We start from the raw sequence: 20,708 nt of genomic DNA, 5'->3' as shown, positions 1-20,708 counted from the left end.
GGTCAATGGGAGAGGGCCATAGTAGGCACATTCCACAAGGCTTCAGGTTTTCAAAATAGCCTGGCAGGCCTGTGAGCTTCCTCCTAGGGGCCAGGGAGTGGCCACCAGCTGGCAGGGGATAGCCTGGGGTAGCAGTCCCATGTAGAGGGTGGTGGTGTGGGTACTGAGATGCCTTTTCTCATCAGCAAGGAGTAAGGCCTTGGCAAGCTGACTGGCCTGACTTGGCTGTCCCAGCCCAGGCCTGGCCCCTGCCCGCTGGCCCTTCTTCCCTCAGCTCAGCTGCTTCTGCAGACTCCTCCCTGCCTCCCATCCCCAAACTCCATCAACTTTCTAATAGTCCGTGAGTTGTAGTGTAAGGCCTGAGGCTGTCACAAGGTGGGAAAGAACACAGGGGTTGGAATCCAAGCCTAGTACATGCTGGCTGTGTGACCTTGGACAAGTCACTTACCCTCTCGGAACCTTAGCATCTTCTTCTGTAAGATGGGGACACTACTCGTGCCCATTCCCAGGGTTGGTGTATGGGTCCCCTGAGCTTGTGTATGTATGGCTGCCTCCAGCATAGAGCCTGCTTGGAACTTGCTAGGGTGGCTCCTGTCCCTTCCTTGGGTGCCGTGAAAGTTGCAGTGCTCTGTGACTTGGCTGACCGGAACCAGGCTTTCAGTCCACTGTAAGGGAAGTGGTTAAAGCCAGACCAATAAAGGCAGAGTAAGGAATGACACCTTCTTAGACAAAGCCAGCACTGCCTTAAGGAGTATTTATGCAAAAGGATTGATTCTTCCATATCTTTCTCTTACTTCTTTCATGGCATAACCTCCCTGTGGGCAAAACTAGAAGACCTTGCTCTTGGGATAGCTGCAAATTCTGAGGATGTCCTGGAACAATTTGACGGATATTGCCCAAAACATCCTTGAACATAAAACTTGACACACTTCTGTGAGTTTATCCCCAGGATAAATTTCTAGCAGGGGAATTGGTGGGTCAAAGAATTTGCATTTCTCATTTTGATATATACTGGCAAATGGCCCTCCTAAAAGAATTCACATCCCTCCTACAGTGTGTGAGACATGTCTGTTTCCTCATACCTTCATCAGCACTGGGACCTACCAAACTTGAATGTTTTGCCAGTCAGCTAAAGAAAAAGAGTTCTGATTTCTTTTTTTTTTGTTTTTTTTTTTGCGGTACGTGGGCCTCTCACTGTTGTGGCCTCTCCCGTTGCATAGCACAGGCTCCGGACGCGCAGGCTTAGCGGCCATGGCTCACAGGCCTAGCCGCTTTGCGGCATGTGGGATCTTCCCCGACCGGGGCACGAACCCGTGTCCCCTGCATCGGCAGGTGGACTCTCAACCACTGCGCCACCAGGGAAGCCCCTGATTTCTTTTTTAATTGTGCATGAGTTTGAGTGTCTTTCCTAGGATGGATTGGTCACTTGTACTTCTTTTTTGGTAAATGCCTTTTTACATTCTTGGCCCATTAAACATTTTTCTGTTGGGTGGTTCAACTCATTAGTTTGGATTTAGAGGGTTGTTCTCCAGGCAGGTGGGTGGGGAGTCTCCAAGAGGGCTTGGTGGTGTTTAGATCACTTTCCTCTGGGGCTGTGAGTTGGAAGTGAGCTTCTTTGCTGCCTCCACCCAAGGGGCTGCTCTGGGCTTGCTCTGAGCTTCCTGGGGTTCTCATTGTTAACAGGCACGAAAGTGCTCTTCCCCTCTTCATCCCAATGCCAGGCAGTACATCAGGGCAGAACTTGTGATTGGACAGCTGTGGGGGGGGACTTGATGTTGGACACACAGCTTCTGGGATTAGGGGAGTAGAGGGAAGGGCGGGATGCCAAGGAAGAAGCTACGTGTGTGTGTGTGTGTGTGTGTGCTTGCGTGCAGCTGTGAGAGAGCCCCAGGATTCCTGTGGGGGCTTGGGCTGCTAGGGGTTATATCTGTGTAGGAAGCATCCTATTAGAGAGTGTATTCCAAATAACAGATTTCCTAAAGTTGCTTTTGTGCACAGTATGTAAGGAACCAAGAAAAGGTCAGTTTTCTATTTCCCAGGATAAGTAGCTATCAAAATAAATAAGAAAGATGAAGTCAATAATAATATAACAGTTATTGGAAGTCCAATAATTTTGGACTTCCCTGGTGGCGCAATGGTTAAGAATCCGCCTGCCAATGCAAGGGACACGGGTTCGAGCCCTGGTCCGGGAAGATCCCACATGCTGTGGAGTAAGTACGCCTGTGAGCCACAACTACTGAGCCTGCACTCTAGACCCCGCAAGCCACAACTACTGAGCCTGAGTGCCACCACTACTGAAGCCTGCATGCCCTAGAGCCCGTGCTCTGCAACAAGAGAAGCCACCACAGTGAGAAGCCCGTGCACCGCAACAAAGAGTAGCACCCGCTAGCCACAACTAGAGAAAGCCTGCGCACAGCAACGAAGACCCAACGCAGCCAAAAATAAATAAATAAATTTACTTATTTTTTAAAATAATAATAATATAACAATAACAGATTTACCACTTGTATTTGGAGCTGGCCACTGGCAGTTGTGCAGGTGGCACTGAGCCTTCTCTGGCACTGCCACTGGAGGAAGCCAGGAGATAAAAGAGCGACCATACACACTGGGTGTTTGCTGAGGGCCAGGCACGTGCTAAGCACTTTGCATACATTTTAGTCATCACTCAAACTGTCCAAGGCCTGTCCTCTTATTGCCCTCAGTTTACAGGCAAGGAAATGGAGGCTCAGAGAAATGAGATAATTTGTCCACCAAATTTTCTTACACCACACAAGAGGCAAAGCTAGGATTTAGTACTGGAAGCTGTTGGACACCACCCATTGGACTTGCCTGTCTTTTCTTGCCAGCCTGACCCACCCTCGGTTAAAGCTGGAGGGAGATTCCACGTAGAGGTTGGAAGAGGACAAGCCCGCAGTGTTCTGGCCGAGCGTCCCAGCCCCCCGGCCCCCCTCTGCAGCCCAGCTGGCATCTCGGAAGACAGGGCTGGGAGGGGTGGGCCCTTATTCGGGGCTTTGGTGTGTGGCCTGGGAGGGCTGGAATCTATAGCTCACGCCTTTCCCTGCATGGGCCTGGGTGTGAGCTAGGGTGTTGGGGTGGGGGGCCTGCTCTCCGGGGGTGGGCTCTGGCCAAGTGAAACAGGCTGAGGTCACAGGGAGGGGGCAGCCCTCCCGGAGGGAATGCCTGGATGACGTGACTTTGGGGGCACTGGGGGAGGAGGCCGGCTGTGTGTTTCTCGTCTCACCTCCATGCCTCGGCCAGATGGGAATCGGTGCGGGAAGCCGAGCCAGATGCAGCCTCTGGCAGTCTCCCCTGGCCGCGTGCGTGGCTCTTCTCCAGCCGGCTTGGCAGGCCTCTCCACCTCCTCCCCGAGGGGCCCAGGCAGCAAATGACGTCCTGCAGTTGGCTGTGGCAGAGCAGGGGTCTCCTCTGGCCACGCAGCTTGCAGAGGCAGGGGAAAGCGGGTCGGGGCCCAAAAGACGTGACCTGGTACCCCCTTCCCTCATCCCAAATGGCTCTGTCTTCTGAGCCAAGTTTGGGGGAGGGAGGGGAGGTTTATAAGGTTTGCTGTCAGATCTGGAGCCTGGGAGCTAAGAGAACATAAAACAAAGCCTCTGACTTCGACTGCTTTGTCCCTCTCCTTTTGCAAAGCTGCTTATGCTTTCTCTCCATTGACAGTCTCTAGGTGTCAGTCATTCTTTGCACTGTCCACCAGTGAGCAGCAAAGCACCCCGTGCACTGCCGGGACCTGGGGTCTACCCGCTCCCAACTCTGAGTTCTGTCCCAGTCATTCCATGTCATCCTGACTGTGGTCCATCTGGGCTCCCAGAAGCTTTGGGGCGGGATTTCTCAGTCTCCAAGTGTCCCTTCCCAGACCCCATTTCCCTGCCCCTGGCTCAGGGACCCCTCTGCTCCTCCGGGGCTCCTCCATCCTCATCTCTTCCTCCCTCGCTCCTTAGATCTCCCCACACCTGTCCTTCCGTCCTTCTCCAATCCCCAAACCATTCCAAGTTTCTCACCCAAAAAACACTTCAGCTTGCCCTCTGTTTCTCTGCCTTCCTCCCTTCCACTGCTCTCCTGCCCCCATCTTTCCCTCCAGCCTCAGAGCCAGGGACTCTTCACTCATCTCCTGCCACTCACTGCCTTGGACTTCAGGCTGCAGCCACCCCACCTGTTCCTGGTTCTCTACCCAGCTCAGGCCATGGTACACCACCCCTCCCAGCTTTGGTCTGTGCCCTTTCTTCTGCTTAAGATTCCCTTCTGCCACCACCGCCCTTGCCCTCACCTCTTTGCTCAGCTTACCTTCTTCATCTTTCACCCTTCACCCCACCTTCAGGATCACCTCCTCCAGGAAGCTCTCTTGGCTTGGTGCCTCTCCTCTGTGTTCCCCCAGGGTCATGTACATTTCTCAGTCTAGCCTCCACAGCAAATTAGCCATTAGTGCCGCTCTTTCTCACAGTCTGGGAGCTTTCTGGGGCCAGGACGATATTTTATTTGACTTTGGGTTGCCAGTGTCTAGTGAGGAGCTTAGCACACAGTAAGCACTTGATACTTCCTTACAGGACTGAACAGAATTTTATCAGACAGAAACGACGTCTTTATTGAGGATCTACCACGTGCCCAATATCCTCAGGTATTATAGGGAAAACAAGGGAAGTCAGGATAAAACACTTGCTTTCAAGGAGTTTGTGACCCTGTTGAGGGCAGATCTGGGAACAGGTTCGGGGAATGGCCACATATGAAATTGGCAATCTGGGTCTCTGGTGCTGAAGTGGACGCTGTAGCTACGGGGTGCCCTTAAGAGTTTTGGAAAAGGGGGAGAAGACTGTGGGCAGAGAGGCTATGAGGCCTGGAGGGGGGCAAGGGCTGGGTGGGATCAGATGAAAGGAGGCTGGGCCAAACTCCGGGGTCAGGACCGTGAGCAAACAGAGAAACACGTTTCTAGAGAAGGTGAGCGGATTCACCTAGTTCTGCAATTACTCTCTGTGGGCGCTTCCAGCGTCGGAGTTTAAGTGCAGTTTCCTTATTCTGGAAGCCAAACAGGAGCTGATGGCGTTCCCAGTTTTGCTGCTTGACTGGGAAAGTTTTACTGCACGCCAGGCTCTGCTGGGGCCAGTGAACTCTCCAGGCAAGGAGAGGAGGATGTTTCCGGCTTTGGGTCTTCTAGTCATCATTGGAAGAGAACTCGGTCTCTTCTTGCTGAGCCTGGGAAACCAGGTGCATTTTAAACTAGGCTTTCTCCTTAATCAGCCAGGTATACCTACTATGTGCCAGGGTTGGTGATCTGCACCATGGGGGTCACAGAGGCCCAGGATTCGTTTCCTCCAAGACTAATGGATGTGACATGACCCCTACCTACACAAGCCTGCTGTGTACCAGATGAAGGGGCAGAGGGAGCACCAGGGCTGAGGCAGTCCAGGGAGGCTTCTAGGAGATTGGTGGGTCTTGATTGAACCTTGGAGAAATTAGACAGGCTGAAAGGTTAGAGAGATGGAGCCTTTTCTGGCAAGATCTTCTTAACTGAGAGTGACATCTTTTCCCTTCAAATATTTTCAAAACTGCTTTATTGAGATATAATTTGCATACCATACAGTTTACCCATTTAAAGCATACAATTCAGTGGTTTTCAGTATATTCCCAGATAATGGGTAACCGTCACCACAGTCAACTTCAGAACATTTTCACCATCCCCAAAAGTAACCCCATTAGCAGTTGCTCCCCATTTCCCCCAGTGTTGCCGCCCCCAGCCCTCAGCAACCACTAATCTCGTTCTGTCTCTATAGATTTGTCTATTCTGGGAATTTCGTATAAATGGAATAATATAATATGTGGTCTTTTGTGTCTGGCTTCTTTCACTTAGCGTGACGTTTTCAAGGTTCATCCATGTTGTAGCATATATTGGTACTTTATTCCTTTTTATTATTGAATAATATTTCATCGTGTGGCTATTATAGCACACATCACATCCTCAGGTATTATAGGGAAAACAAGGGAAGTCAGGATAAAACACTTGCTTTCAAGGAGTTTGTGACCCTGTTGAGGGCAGATCTGGGAACAGGTTCGGGGAATGGCCACATGAAATTGGCAATCTGGGTCTCTGGTGCTGAAGTGGACGCTGTAGCTACGGGGTGCCCTTAAGAGTTTTGGAAAAGGGGAACAAAATTACATCATTTTGTTTATCCATTCATTAGTTGTAGAACATTTGGGTTGTTTCCACTTTTGGGTTATTATGTTATATATATATATATATATATATATATATATAATATTTTGTAATACAATGCTGCTGTGAACATTCACATAGAAGTTTTGGTGTGGACGTGAGTTTTCATTTCTCTTGGGTAGATACTTTGGAATATAACTGCTGGGTCATATGGTAACTCTACGTTTAACCATTTGAGGAACTGCCAGACTGTTTTCCAAAGCAGCTGCACTATTTTACATTCCCACCAGCAATGTATGGAGGTTTTAATTTCTCTACATCCTTGTCAACACTTACTATTGTCTGTCTGTTTGATTATAGCCATCCTAGTGGATGTGAAATGGTACTTCATTATAGTTTTGATTTGCACTTCCCTGATGGCTAACGCTGTTGAGCATCTCTTCTTGTGCTTATTGGCCATTTGTATATCTTCTTTGGAGAAAAGTCTGTTTGGATCCTTTGCCCATTTTTAAGTTGTGTTATTTGTCTTTTAGAGTTAAAAGAGTTCTTTATATATTCTAGATACAAGTCTCTTATCATATACATGGATTGCAAATATTTTCTCCCATTCTGTAGACTGTCTTTTCACTTTCTTGCTGGTGTCTTTTGAAGCACAAAAGTATTTAATCTTGATGAAGTCCAATTTATCTATTTCTTTTTTTTTATTGCTGTAATTTTACTGTCATATCTTAGAAACCATTGACTAGTCCAAGGTCATAAAGATTTGCACCTATGTTTTCTTCTAAGGCTTTTATAGTTTTATCACTCACATTGAGGTATTTGATCCATTTTGGGTTAATTTTTGTATATGATGTGAAGTAGGGCTCCTTTCCAATTTTGGACTGAGTCAAACTGAGCTCCCACCCACCTCCCCAGCTGGTGAGTAGTACTTTGCTCTTTGCATTTAGATCTCAGCTCAAACATTTTCTCCGGAGAGAAGTCTTACCTGACCATCTGTCTGAACTAGCCACCTCCCCTGCAGTTAGTTTTGGTCACTGCACTCCATTTTATTGGACCATCAGAAACAATTATATGTGTGTCTGATGCTCCATGAAGACAGACTGTCTGGCTCACTGCTGGTGTGTCCAGCACCTAGTGCAGAGCCTGACACTCAGCTGGTTCTCAGGATGATTTTTTGTGAGTGGAAGACTTTTTGGTAAAGGAGCTGTATTCCCAGTGTATTTTGCTAACTTTCTAAGTGTTTCTGGCCTCCTGGAGTTGGAAGTTAGAGGGCTGAGTGGAAATGGGTTTCCCAGCAATATCACAGCAGACAGGTGGTCACTCATCTCCTGCCCTGATGGTCCCATTACGTCACAGGACAGCCCCTTCCATCCTTGGGCAGCTCTGGTTGACAAGTTCTTCCTGACTTTGGGCAAGACCTGCTTTTCCATCATTTACATTCACTGTCCACCACCTTCCTTTGGGTACAACTGGAGCTGACCCTCCCATACTGATAGTCCTTTAAATATTTGAAACCAGCTGTTGTGTGTCTCTTAAATGCCTTCTCTGGGTTCGGCACCTCTAATTCTTTCCGCTCTTCCTCCTGGAGGTGAAAAGGGCTGGACTCTGACCCCTGGGTCACTGATATAGGCCCCATGGAGGTGGGGACAGCCACAGGCTGCCGAAGAAAGTGAAGACACAGCCACAGCTCACAACAAGTGAACCCCCGTCTCCTTGTTTTCTTTTCCCCATTTGAGCTGGTGAATTCCAAAACTGGAGGCAGAATTTTGAGAAAAAGCACTGAATACAAACTCCCTAACTGGACCTCTTGAAGGCAGAGCTGACTCTTACTAGCACAAGTTACACTATAATACTGCTTTCTACTTAAAGAGTATTTTTTTCAGCTAGTCCAGTGGTCTTTTTGGTATTGGTCCACCTTGAGTGGTTCTCAACCTGTAACACCTGTAGACTTACCTGGGAGCTCTGAAAACTACCAATGTCCACCCCAACTTCCTGGATTCTAATTTAAATGGTATACATAGGGTTGGCAGGCAGTATTTTTTTTACATGTAAATTTATTTATCTATTTTTGTCTGCGTTGGGTCTTCGTTGCTGCGAGCAGGCTTTCTCTCTAGTTGCTGCAAGCAGGGGCTACTCTTTGTTGCAGTGCGTGGGCTCTAGGTAAACAGGTTTCAGTAGTTACGCGGGCTCTAGAGCACAGGCTCAGTAGTTGCAGCACATGGGCTTAGTTCCTCCGCGGCATGTGGGATCTTCCCGGACCAAGGCTTGAACCTCCGTCCCCGGCATTGGCAGGCAGATTCTTAACCACTGCGCCACCAGGGAAGTCCCAGCAGACAGTATTTTTAAAGCACTCCAGGTGATGGTATATGTAGACAGTGTTGCAGACCTTGGCTTCAAGAGCTCAACATTGAACTTGAAATCCCCTACCTACCCAAGAATGAAGACATATTGGATGTTGGCAGAATATCTAGGAGCTGGCGCTAGCCAAAGGACAGGCTAAAAGAACACAATTGTTTTGTAAGATGGAAATCTTATATAAAATTTTGAAAGCCAGGGCTTCCGTGGTGGCTCAGTGGTTAAGCCAATGCAGGGGACACGGGTTCAAGCCCTGGTCTGGGAAGATCCTACATGCCGTGGAGCAACTAAGGCCGTGTGCCACAACTACTGAAGCCTGCGCACCTAGAGCCCGTGCTCCGCAGCAAGAGAAGCCACCGCAATGAGAAGCTCGCGCACCACAACAAAGAGTAGCCCCCGCTCACCGCAACTAGAGAAAGCCCGCGCACAGCAATGAAGACCCAACGCAGCCAAAAGTAAATAAATAAAATAGATACAACATTAAAGAAATAAAAAATGTTTAATAAAATAAATTCTGAAAGCCAAACAGTCAAAAGAAATAAAATAATTGAGAAATGTATAAAGTGAAACTTCGATTTCTCCTTAACCCAAGTAACCACGATTATCAGTTTGTTACATTTTCCAGATATGTAAAATGTACATGTATGTGCTCATGCACAAACCTCCATACACACCTCCCCCGAAATCTAACTGTATTGTATACATACTGTTTTGTAATCTGTTTTATTCTTTTCTCGATATACTGTGAACATTTTCCCTTAATGACACAGAAAGAGTCCCCTTATCTTTAACAGGTGTAGAATCATAATTTATTTGACCATTTTTTAAATCGATAGACAGTCAACATTCCTCATTTTTTGCTGTTCCAAACAGCACTGCATGAACATCTTTATGTATATAAACACACACACGCACACACACACAGACACACACATCCACACACTTGGGTGGATACATTCTTAGAGGTAAAATTGCCAAGTCAAAGGGAATGCTGGTCTGGGGCAGATATTGCCAAAGTGCTCTCCAAAAAGATTGTTCCAGTCTGCCCCGTGCAACAAAATTCCTAGTGACAGCAATTCTCCTTGTGTCAAAAGTCGAGCTTTGCTGAGCACAGCAGAGAGGAAGGTGTGAGTGTGTCAGATGGCGGGGAGGAAAAGGTGGGGTCACTTCCCCTGCAGGCTGTGTGTGAAGGAGGCCGCTGGCCTCTGGCCTTGCCTGCCTGCTGTGTTTCCCAGGAAGAGGAAATCAAGCTGTGTGTGTTAACCTTTGCCTTGCTCCCCAGGGTGTGACGGGGGAACGGGGCATGGTCACAGGATGTGTGTGTCCAGGTCAGCAGGCCTGGGTCAGTCATTGATTTGGGAGTGTGTGGGGCTAGAATCCTTCTTTCCAACCCTTTCCTAGATCCTCTGGGCTGCGTCCAAGCCCCATGGAAGCCCAGGAGCGTGATCCTTTCTGTGGTTTGGGAGAGGATACGTTTGTTTAAGGTTTCCAGGACTCTAGCTCCTGAATGTCAACATGCATCTAGAGTTTTTCTCAATTTCCACAGTAGGGAGAGCCTCCTTCCTCTAGCCTGGACACTCTGCCACCCTCTCTGGGCTCCTGGGCATTACCCAAGACATCCATGCCCACCAATTGCTGGGCCTCTCCATTAGAGCACCTGCTGATTCAAGGTGGTCAGACACATTTTCTCTGATAAGCTGACTTGGGAACAGAGGGAGGTGGCAGGGCTGGAGGGAGGGAGGTACAAAGGTTCAATTACATGCCCTCAGGTACTCTAGAGAGCGAGCAGTGGGGACCACACCCAGAGCCCTAGAAACCACAATGCCTTCCTTTCTTGACTCTGGGCTAATTGGTGTCTCCAGAAACTTCTAGGGAAGAGGCTAAAACTCCAAGAGCTCAGAAGACTGTGCTAGGCACTTTGAAGGGTATGGTGGGGAAGAGAGGTGACGTTTATTGAGCAGCTACAGTGTCCCAGGCTCCGTGGTTGTGCTTTGCTTGTGTTCTCATTAATCTTCACAGTGAAGCAGGTGTTACCACCCCCATTTTATAGATGGGGAGTGGAGGCTCAGAGAGAGTAACAACTTTTCATGTAGTCAATCGGATTTTTTTTTTTTTTTTTTTGCCACACCAAGAGGCATGCGGGATCTTAGTTCCCCCACCAGGGATCGAACCCATGCCCCCTGCAGTGGAAGGGCGGAATCTTAACCACTGGACCGCCAAGGAAGTCCCTAGCCAATCAGATTGATTCTAAACTGTGCAAAATAGAGTGCTGGTCCCCATAGAGGGCTCCTTACCCCCTGCCTCAGGGTGGCCTCAGTACTGACTGATGGGTCACCTACACGTGGAGCAGCCACCTGACAGAGCAAATCCTTGTGGCAGGGCCTCTGCCTGGCTCCAGGCAGTCTGGTGTAGTTATCAGAGGACGAAGTGGTCAGGCTACGGCAGTCAACACTGCATTTGAACCTGAGCTCCATCACCTGCCATGGGACCTCAGGTAGATCAGTTATTTCTTGAGGTCTCTTCATTTGTCAACTGGAGACAATAACAACACTTTCCTCACAGAATCAATGTAAGGATTAAGTGAGATCATCTGGATAAAGTGCTTAGCAAGGCCTGGAATGCAATAAGTGATCAATAAACAGACGTGGCTATTATTTTTGTTCCTAATGAAACCACTAGTTCCTGCATTTAAGAAAAAGGTTTGTAGAAAACTGGCTCTTCCTGCTGTTTCTGTCCTAGTTCTGGTGACTAAGGGCAGAGCTTCGACATCTGAATCTTTTTTAAGGTCCACATAGGGTTTGTAAATCCTGGGAGCTCCTACTTTGCACACTCATTTCCTGTCCAAGAAACATGAAAAAAAAAAGAAGAAAAAAAGCCTCCGACCCCGAGGGGCTTGCTACAGCCCGTCCATCCTTTCAGCTGGGTGCTCCTGAGGATGGCCATTGTTTTCCCAGCCCTGGGCAGCACAGTTATTTTTGCTCTTCTACTTTCCCAGGCCAGGCTTGTTATTAGTAGTGGGATGTGTGTGTGTGTGTGTGTGTGTGTGTGTGTTACCCTGCCCATCTGTGTCCCTGTTTCTCATATCCTGCTCCCCTCCTACTCCTATTCCTGGTGTCATGATCCAAGTCTCAGGACAAATGGAAAGAAGTCAGTTCACCCCCTCCCTCTTCCTGAGTATCTAAATAGCAAAGGTTCACTGGGCGCTAACCATGTGCCAGGCCCTGTGCTGGGTGCCCCCATGTGCTTCATCACATTTAACGGGAAGATCCCTTTATAACCACACTTTGCAGCTAAGGAGACCCTGACTCAGAAAGGCTAAGACACATGCCCAAGCCCACACAGCAGAGAAATGTTGAAGCTAAAACTTAAATCCACCAAATGCTTTCAAAGCCGTCTTCCTCCTCCATGATGCCAATGCTGCCTGTGGTCCTTCCTGAGCCTCACTTTTTGGCATCCCATCACTCCATCTTATACTGTTTCCCTACTTGGTTTGTCAGTGTGAGTCTGGCTGCCACAGCTGAGCTGTAAGGGCCTGGAGGTCGGGGACTTTGCCTCATCTTTAGAGTGGCACAAAACCAGGCACCAGGCAAGCACTCACTCGACATTAGCTGGTTACTTCGTTCCTTCCCTCACTTAGGGGACATTAAATGAGTGCGTCTTAGGTGTAAAGTGTCTTGCTGGGCGTTAGGATGCCATAATCTGCCTTCAGGGAGCTTGTGTTCTAATGGGGAGATACAGGGTTAGATCACAAATCCTCACAACAGCCCCAAAGTGAAGTAACCACTGTTATCCCCATCTTGCAGAGGAATAAATGGAGGCACCAGCAATATGGACGCTTCCTCCAAACCCTCTTGCCTATGCATTGCCTTCAAAATTAAATAAACAATCGAGGCCCATGATTCATGCAAACGATGGCAGGCACTGAATGTGATGAGTACCGACCAAACACTCTTGAAGGTGTTTGATACAGTTTAAGAGCCTGCTGAGTATCCCCTCCTCCAAATCCCCTTAAAAGCCCTTTTTCCAAATGCAAATCAAAACCACAATGAGGTATCACTTCACACCTGTCAGAATGGCTATTATCAAAAAGACAACAAATAAGTGTTGGCGAGGATGTGGAGAAACAGGAACACCTCATGCATCGTTGATGGGGAGGTAAATTGGTGCAGTCACTTTGGAAAGCAGTGTGGAGCTTCCTCAAAAAATTAAAAATAGAGCTACCATATGATCCAGCAATTCCACTTCTGGGTATTTATCTGAAGAAAACGAAAACAGTAATTAGAAAAGATACACGCACCCTTATGTTCACTGCAGCATTATTTACAATAGCCAAGACAGGGAAGCAACCTAAGTGCCTATCAACAGATGACTAGATAAAGAATATGTTTTAGGGCTTCCCTGGTGGCACAGTGGTTGAGAGTCCACCTGCCGATGTAGGGGACACGGGTTCGTGCCCCGGTCCAGGAAGATCCCACATGCCGCGGAGCGGCTGGGCCCGTGAGCCATGGCCACTGACCCTGCGCGCCTGGAGCCTGTGCTCCGCAACGGGAGAGGCCACAGCAGTGAGAGGCCCGCGTACCGGAAAAAAAAAAAAAAGAATATGTTTTATATATAAATACACACACACACACACACACACACATATAAAATAGAATGTTACTCAGCCATAAAGAGAATGAAAAAATATATAAATATAATATAAATAAATATATAATGTAAATTAATGTAATATATATTGGGTTTCCGTATGATGTTATGGAAAAACGCGAACGAACCCTTTGGCCAACCCAGTATTTACTCAGCCATAAAGAGGATGAAAATGAAATCTTACCATTTGTGACAACATGGATGGACCTAGTGGGTATTATGCTAAGTGAAATAAGATGGAGAAAGACAAATACTGTATGATTTCACTTATATGTGGAATCTAAAAAACAAAACAATGAACAAACAACAGAAACAGAGTCATAGATACAGAAAACAAACAGGTGGTTGCCAGAGGGGAAGGGATGGGGGGAGGAGAAAAATAGGTGAGAGAGATTAAGAAGTACAAACTTTCAGCTGCAAAATAAATGAATCACAGGTATGAAATTACAGCATAGTAAATATAGTCAATAATTGTGTAATACCTTTGTATGCTGACAGATGGTAACTAGACTTATCGTGGTGATAATTTTGAAATGTGTAGAAATATCGAATCACTGAATTGTGTACCAGGAAGTAAAGTAGTGTTGTAGGTCAATTATACCTTCATAAACAAACAAACTCATAGAAAAAGAGATCAGATTTCTGGTTACCAGAGGAGGGTAGGTGGAGGGGGAATTGGATGAAAGGTACAAATTCCCAGTTCTATGATAAATAAGTACTAGTGATATAATGTGCAACATGATAAATATAATTAACACAGCTGTACATTTTATATGAAGGTTGTTAAGAGTAAATCCTAAGAGTTCTCATCACAAGGAAAAACATTTTCTATTTCTTTGATATTATATCCATATTACATGATGGATGTTCACTACACTTACTGTGGCAGTCATTTCGTGATGTATCTAAGTCAAATCATTAGGCCGTACACCTTAAATTTATACCGTGTTGTATGTCAGTTATATCTCAATGAACCTGGAAGGAAAAAAGCTCTTTTCCCAGATGAGAACCATTTGACGCAGGCCTGCAGTGACGGCATCTGTGTTTGGAGGTGATTGGTGGATCGTGGTTCTGGGAGGAGCCTCCTGCTGGCCACACACCCTGTCTCTGGCAGAGCCTTTCTGAGGTTTGCTTCTGCTGCATTTGCTGTGACTGCTCCATAAACATGAGGTCCAGAGCGAGCCTGAAGAGGGTTCTCTGAGGTCTGAAAGGCTCCACCACCTGGTCATTAACCCTGTAGTGGATCTGTGTGTGTGTGTGTGTGCTGGGGTGGAGGTTACCCCCCAAGTCCAGACTTCTAAGTGCTGCTTGTTCCCCAAATTTGCAGTGTCACTACCCTTCCCACCCCAAGAACAATCACCCACCCCAGAGGAAATGTCAGAATTTTAAAGGACCACACCCCGAGGGTGCTCAGAAACTTTATCCAGGTGGCCACAGGCCACTGAACTTAATTTTGCTGTCAGGGTTTTGGGTTGGCAAAGACCTTTGCACTGAACCGGATGTATTTTATATTCTGCCCCTTGGCCACTGGGGATTTGCTTCTGGAGTGGGGGGCAGTCCCCAAGTGTTGCTGCTTTCAACAAGGAAGTGGCCTTGATGCAGATCAGACCCGCAGCTCAACTATGTCCTCCCAGGTCTCCCCATGAGCAGCAACTGTGTTCCCCGACCTCTTTGGTTCTTTAAACCCAATGGATTTTCACTCATTAGCCAGCCAGTCGTATTTCAATGTGCCCAGCGGACTGGCAGGCCCAGGGCACCGCAGGGGGTCGGGGAACACAGCTGCTGCCCATGGGGAGACCTGGGAGGACATAGTGGCCCACGTGAAATAGACAGGGACACAGCACGTGTCCAGTGCTGGGTCATTCTGAGCCAGCAATTAGAAAACAAAGGCAGATCTAATAACTGGCTAGTTGTGAAAAACAGACTGTGAGCACAAGAGATGGCCTCAGACCTGCTAGGCTGGTGGGCCCAGGTCAGATGATGAAATCTGGGGAGCTTTCAATTTGGGTGCAGCCAAGTGTTGTCAAGATGGGTCTTTGATACCGGGGCCTCTGCTGCTTATCGGTGGGGGGGTCAGTGGGCCCCAGCAGGGAGGAGAAGGGGCATCAGCCCAGCATTTGGTGGAGCCACTTGCTCTGGGAGCAGCAGCCCTGGGGTCCTCTGCCCTGCTGGGTGGTCTTCATCTCGAGGATCAGCCCGGCCTAATTTGGGACTCCCCTGCCCGTGATAGGACTTAGTACATGGGGCCCTTTGAATAGAAGGTTAGAGCCTATTGGTACCTTAGGGCTGCCATCATCTTCTTGGGGAAGAACGTGATGAACTTCTCCAGTAGAAAGCCAGAGAAGCGATCATGTCCCTAAATGTAAACTCCCCTTTACCGGCTGTTGGAATGCGTTCGTTCAGACTTCTGAACAGTCCATCTCAAACATTAAGCATCCCTCCATCTAGAAGATTTGGGAAAGTTGAGGAGCTGGGTCCTGAGAAGATACCGTAACCTCAAGGGCCCTGGAAAGCACTGACAACCTACCCAGGGGACAAGGTGCTGTGTCCTGGCCAGAACCATTCTGTATGCATTAGAAGGAGGTGCTCCTTTATCTGTGTGCCTGCAGCCTGGAGCCAGGGTGCACAGTTTGAGATGCAGAGGATAGGCTAGATTTTGACCCCTACTTGTCCCGGGCAGTCTTTGGACAGTGAGCAACTTACACAACTCTATGCGATGGCCCTAGTCCTAGCCAACTGGTCCCACCCTGTGTTGCTGGGAGCCGGTGAAGGAAGACTGTCACTGTTTCCATTTGGCCTGGGGCCAGGGGCAGCTGGCAGAGGTCCAGGGGAAAAAGGCCTCCTTAGTAAACTGAGCCACAGTGCCACAAAGATAGAGGATTTCCCCCACGGTTCCTAACTCCTTGTCTCTAACTGTACTTTTCATCAGTACAGGGAGCAATGGGTACTTACTGGCACTTTCTAATTAAACAGGGGCAGGTCCCAGGCCTTCTAGGAATGATTAGGCCGTAACTTTGGGTCATTAATTGGCCACAGCCCAGGTCTGATCATGGACCTCCCTCCATGGAAACTGGGCTGGGCTTCATTCTCAGTGCTCTGGCGCTGAGCTGCGGGTCTGATCTGCATCAAGGCCACTTCCTTGTTGAAAGGAGCAGGACTTGGAAGTCTCAGAAGCCTCAGACATTTCTGGGCCTAATGAGCTGAGCAGATGGGAGGCAGCCCAAGATGGCCTTGGAACGGGTGGGCTGGCGGGACCGAGGCGTCGTGGAGTTTCTGTACTTGTGTCTGTGGTGGAGACCCTCCTCGGAAGAGGGTGAGACTGGTAGGTGAACTTGAGACTCTGGGGCTTCCTCTCCGGGGGAGGCTGGATGCAATTTCTAGATGCTTGCCATCTGCCTGAAGTGGCCAGAGATGGGGTAATAGAATCCATGAGTTTTTAAAATCCAGAAGGAAGGGAAACTCCACCCGGGAAACATAACTCCAAGTACAGTGTGTGGAAGCAGGGTGTTTAATTGCAAACCTTTCTTGGAACCAGCTGCTGGGTAACGTTATCTTGGTCACTCCTGCAGCCAGAGGAGAGTTTATCTGGGGCCCTGACGTAGCCCGGTAAACAGAGCTGGCTTTCTCCAGTGACCTCTGCCCTGTCCCCCTTGCCCTCCACCTGCTCTTTCTCTGCGTTTTATCGCTAGGGGCTCCAGCACAGCCAGCTCAGGGAGGCTTGGGAAACTCTGATTTGGGGATGGGGGAATGTGAGTCGGGCTGGAATTTTGTGTATCATTTGCTCATCTGGAGTGATCGTCTAGGATGGTCAAGGTTTGGAAGAAAGCAGACAGGCGTACAGCCCAGATGAGGGAAAGGGGCCTGGAGGTTGCCCACAGATCCTCTGGGCTTACCTCCGGGGAAGTCTCTGACCCTTTCCTCAACTCAGGCTTTACACTGTTTTTCCAGGAGGGTAGGCTGGGGGTGGGGCTGGGAGGCTCTGGCAAATCACAGAGGTTTGGGAGAACCAGGGGGCGGAGGCTCATTTCCCCACCCCCCCACCCCTACATGTAAGTCACCAGAGGCCTGTCTTCCTTGTGGGTTCAGGTCAAGTGTTAGATAGTGACAATGCCCTGTGACTCTTCAACTGTTTTCAATAGTCAAGGAAGGACTTTTCTAGGGCAGGTGCACGCTGGTCATGTGTTCATTAGTCCTAGACTAGGAATTAGGAGATCTGGGTTCCTGTCCCAGCTCCACCACCAACGGGGTGAGCACACCTGCAATGAAACCAACGTAGTGGATCAGGCCCTGTAGCCCTGAAGGCTGTGCCCATAGAATAGAGGAAGAGCCTGAGGGTCTGAGAGGCTGGGCTGAGGTCTCACAGCCGATGATAAGGAAGGTCCTAAGAGTGAAACCCGGGAGTGGCTGACTCCAGGCTCTGTGCCTTTTCCTTGGCAAATTGCCATCCTCAGTCCTAGGTTCCTCCTCTGCAAAAGGAGAGGCCTCCCAGCTGCCAGAGGCAGTGAGCCTGTGATTAATTCTCCCTGGGAGGTGAAGGGAAGCCCCTAATTACTAGGGAGGATGGAGCACGGGTCATGTTAAGCCCCAGTTAAGCCCTTCCTCTGGGTCCCACTTGGTTGGCCAGGGAGAAAGACTACTGTCTAATGGCCTGCGAGCGAGTGCAGGCTCTCTCCCGAGAGGGCCCGGTCACTTGGGGCCTCCTTGCAGTGCATCTGCCTGGGCGGAGGTCAGGAAGGCAGCACCTGTCGTGCACAGCATCTGTGGGAAGGGGAGATGCAGGTGGGAGGGGAGATGTAGCTGGCAGGATTTGGGAGTCAAGGAGCTGGGGGTTAGCAGGGGGGATGGGGTGGGCTATAACCTCTGTGAGAAACCCCAGAGCATCCTGCCACAGTCGGTGAAGCCAGTTGTGTATGAGAGTTTCCTCTGTGTCTGTCTGGTTTTGTAGCATTCTTAACCATTGACCTCTGTCTGGGCCAAGTTCTATCTCTTCTTGGTCTCAGGCTCTCAGAATTAGCCTTCCTCCCCCATGTTCCTCAAGGGTTGTACAGACTTTTCTGATTACCCAAAACTTTATTTTAAAAAATGCCATTCAGTCCTCATCAAGTAGTTTGATTAAATATCCCCACTCCTGAATTTACATATAGGGAGACAGTCCAGTGTGGTTAAGAGCATAGGGATTAGACTCAGTTGGACCTAGGTTCAATCCTTTGCTCTGTATTTTCCTAGCTGTGTGACCTTGGGCAAGTTATTTGGCTTCTCTGAACCTCAACTTCGTCTTGTGCAAAATGGGGATCACAATGGTAGCTACCTCTTGGGCTGAAGATTAAACGAGCTAATGCATATGAGAGCTTTACACTGCTGGCACATAGTAACCATTACCTAAATGGTTTCTACAATTTATTGTGTGAGTTATATGTTTATATATGATATAAAGCAAAGCATATCCCTATATATTTATTTATGTCAGTTTATTTTGGGCTTGTGAGGGTAGGGATGGCCTTTTCACTTTATGGTCTTTCTTAATTGGGATCACATAAAACATGTCATATCATAAATACCCCATTTCAGGGTGGCAACACTCAGCTGTATTTGCTTTGCTTTACGGCGCTCTCCTTGGGTGTGTTTCAGAACAAACACTCCACACGGCACAAGGCTGACTCTGTGACTTAGAGATTGGAGGGGAGAAGGGACTAGATTCAGAGCTCATTTCTTTGGCTGTTAACTGAGCAGCCAAACATAAAGCCTCACACTCCTGTGTGCAGAACCCTTGCTATGAAGTAAATGTTCGTGCCTTCCCCCTCCCCTCCCCTCAAATCCACATGTTGAAGCCCAGGTCCCCAGTATGATGGTGTCTGTGGTGGGGCCTTTGGGAAGTAATTAGGTTCAGGTGAGGTCACAAGGATGGAGCCCCAATGATGGGATTAGTGCCCTTATGAGAAGAGGGAGGGACTAGAGCTCACTCTGTCTTCAGCATGTGAAGACACAACAGAAGTCAGCCATCTGCAAGCCAGGAGGAAGGTTCTACCAGGAACCTTGATCTGGGACTTCCAGCTTCCATGACTGTGGGAAATAAATGTTGTTGTCTAAGCCACCCATCTATGGAATTATGTTTTAGCAGCCCGAGCAGACCAAGAGAGCCCTGCTCCAGGCATGTGGTGAAGTCAGCCAATCTGATGCCAAGGTTTCCAAATGCTCCTTCTCTTTGCTAATGTTCCCGCCTTCTCACAGTGGCTGTGACCCTGACCTCTCTGGCCACTTTGTTCTTCTCTCTGATGGAGTCCCCTCAGACCTCCTGAATCAGAATCGCTAGGCAGAGTCCTGGGAATATGGGTTTTTAGGGAGGTCTGCAGGTGATTCTGGTGGACGGGGCATCCTGGCAGGGGAACCAGTGCTGTGACCTACAGCAGCTCATTCTCCTCTGAGGGAGGAAGCAGGTGGAGGTCTCGCCCACGTCTTAACCCTGGGTCGCCCTCCCTTAACGCTGTGCTTGGAGACATCACAACAGGCACTGTGGGGAAGTTCAGCAGAGTAGCCCTGAGGTTGTGTGAGGGGACCCTCCCTCTAACTGAAGCCTCTCCCAGGAAGGCGTGTCTTCGGTGTGAGTTCAGATAAGAGGGACAGAAATGGTGGGAAAAATAGGACAGATTGTGTGGGCCTGGGACTTTCTCTCCTTCTCCAGTTTTGAGTCCCACCCACCTCCTGGGCTAGGTGAGCCTTCCAGAGTGGCCTGAGGCAGTATTCCAGAGCCTGATTGAGCACTGGGAACTGGGGTGACATTGGGAATGGGGTCCTGAAATGCCTTCATTTCAGAAAAGTTTCCAATTCTTCCATGTGCTAATTTCTCTCCTGTAAATCTACCTCTCATCCAGAGGGTCAGTTTGGTTGTTCAATGGAGCAGAATGGTTTCCGAGCACCCACTCAGTGCCAGACGCAGAGCTAAGACTTAGGGATACTGGGATGAACGACACATCTCTGAAATGCTTACAGTCTCCTGAAGTGGGTTCAGAGTGTGTTCTGAGGCTCAACTGTGGAAGAATGACCTGGAATGGGTTTTTTAAAACATAGATGCCCAATTTCAACAAATGTACCACTCTGGTGAGGGATGTTAGTAATGGGAGAGGCTGTGCATGTGTGGGGGTGGGGATATATAGGAAACCTCTGTACCTTCTGCTCAGTTTTTCTATGAAAATAAAACTGCTCTATAAAAATTGTTAAAAAGAATAAAATGTAGATGCCTGATCCTCTAAAACCCAGGTCTACTTATGCAGAATTTCAGAGGGTGGGGTCCTGACATGTGCAATTTTCGAAGGCCCTTTGCAGAATCTCATTCACCGTAAAGTTTGAGAACCAGTGGAAATAAGCTACTTAAATTTTTAAACAACTCCAAATTTATGTTCATTGTATAAAATACACATAAACAAGAAGAAGAAAATTAAAACCACTTGTAACCCTACCCTCCTAAGATAATCATCCTTAGCATTTTATTGAATACCCTTCTAGGTGTGTGTGTGTGTGTGTGTGTGTGTGTGTGTGTGTGTGTGTGTGT

General features: G+C 48.4%; 1 protein-coding gene across 1 annotated transcript in view; it reads left to right on the top strand.

Moving 5' to 3' along the window:
• Positions 1 to 20,708, top strand: part of SH3PXD2A (SH3 and PX domains 2A) — a 232,854-nt gene that overhangs the window by 32,962 nt on the left and 179,184 nt on the right. The window lies entirely within an intron of this gene.

The sequence above is a fragment of the Monodon monoceros genome, unplaced genomic scaffold (assembly GCF_005190385.1).
Source record: "Monodon monoceros isolate NGI ecotype Baffin Bay Population unplaced genomic scaffold, NGI_Narwhal_1 Super_Scaffold_4, whole genome shotgun sequence".
Taxonomy (NCBI): domain Eukaryota; kingdom Metazoa; phylum Chordata; class Mammalia; order Artiodactyla; family Monodontidae; genus Monodon; species Monodon monoceros.
The sequence above is the reverse complement of the archived record's forward strand: the minus strand, read 5'-3'. Positions and strand labels throughout refer to the sequence as shown.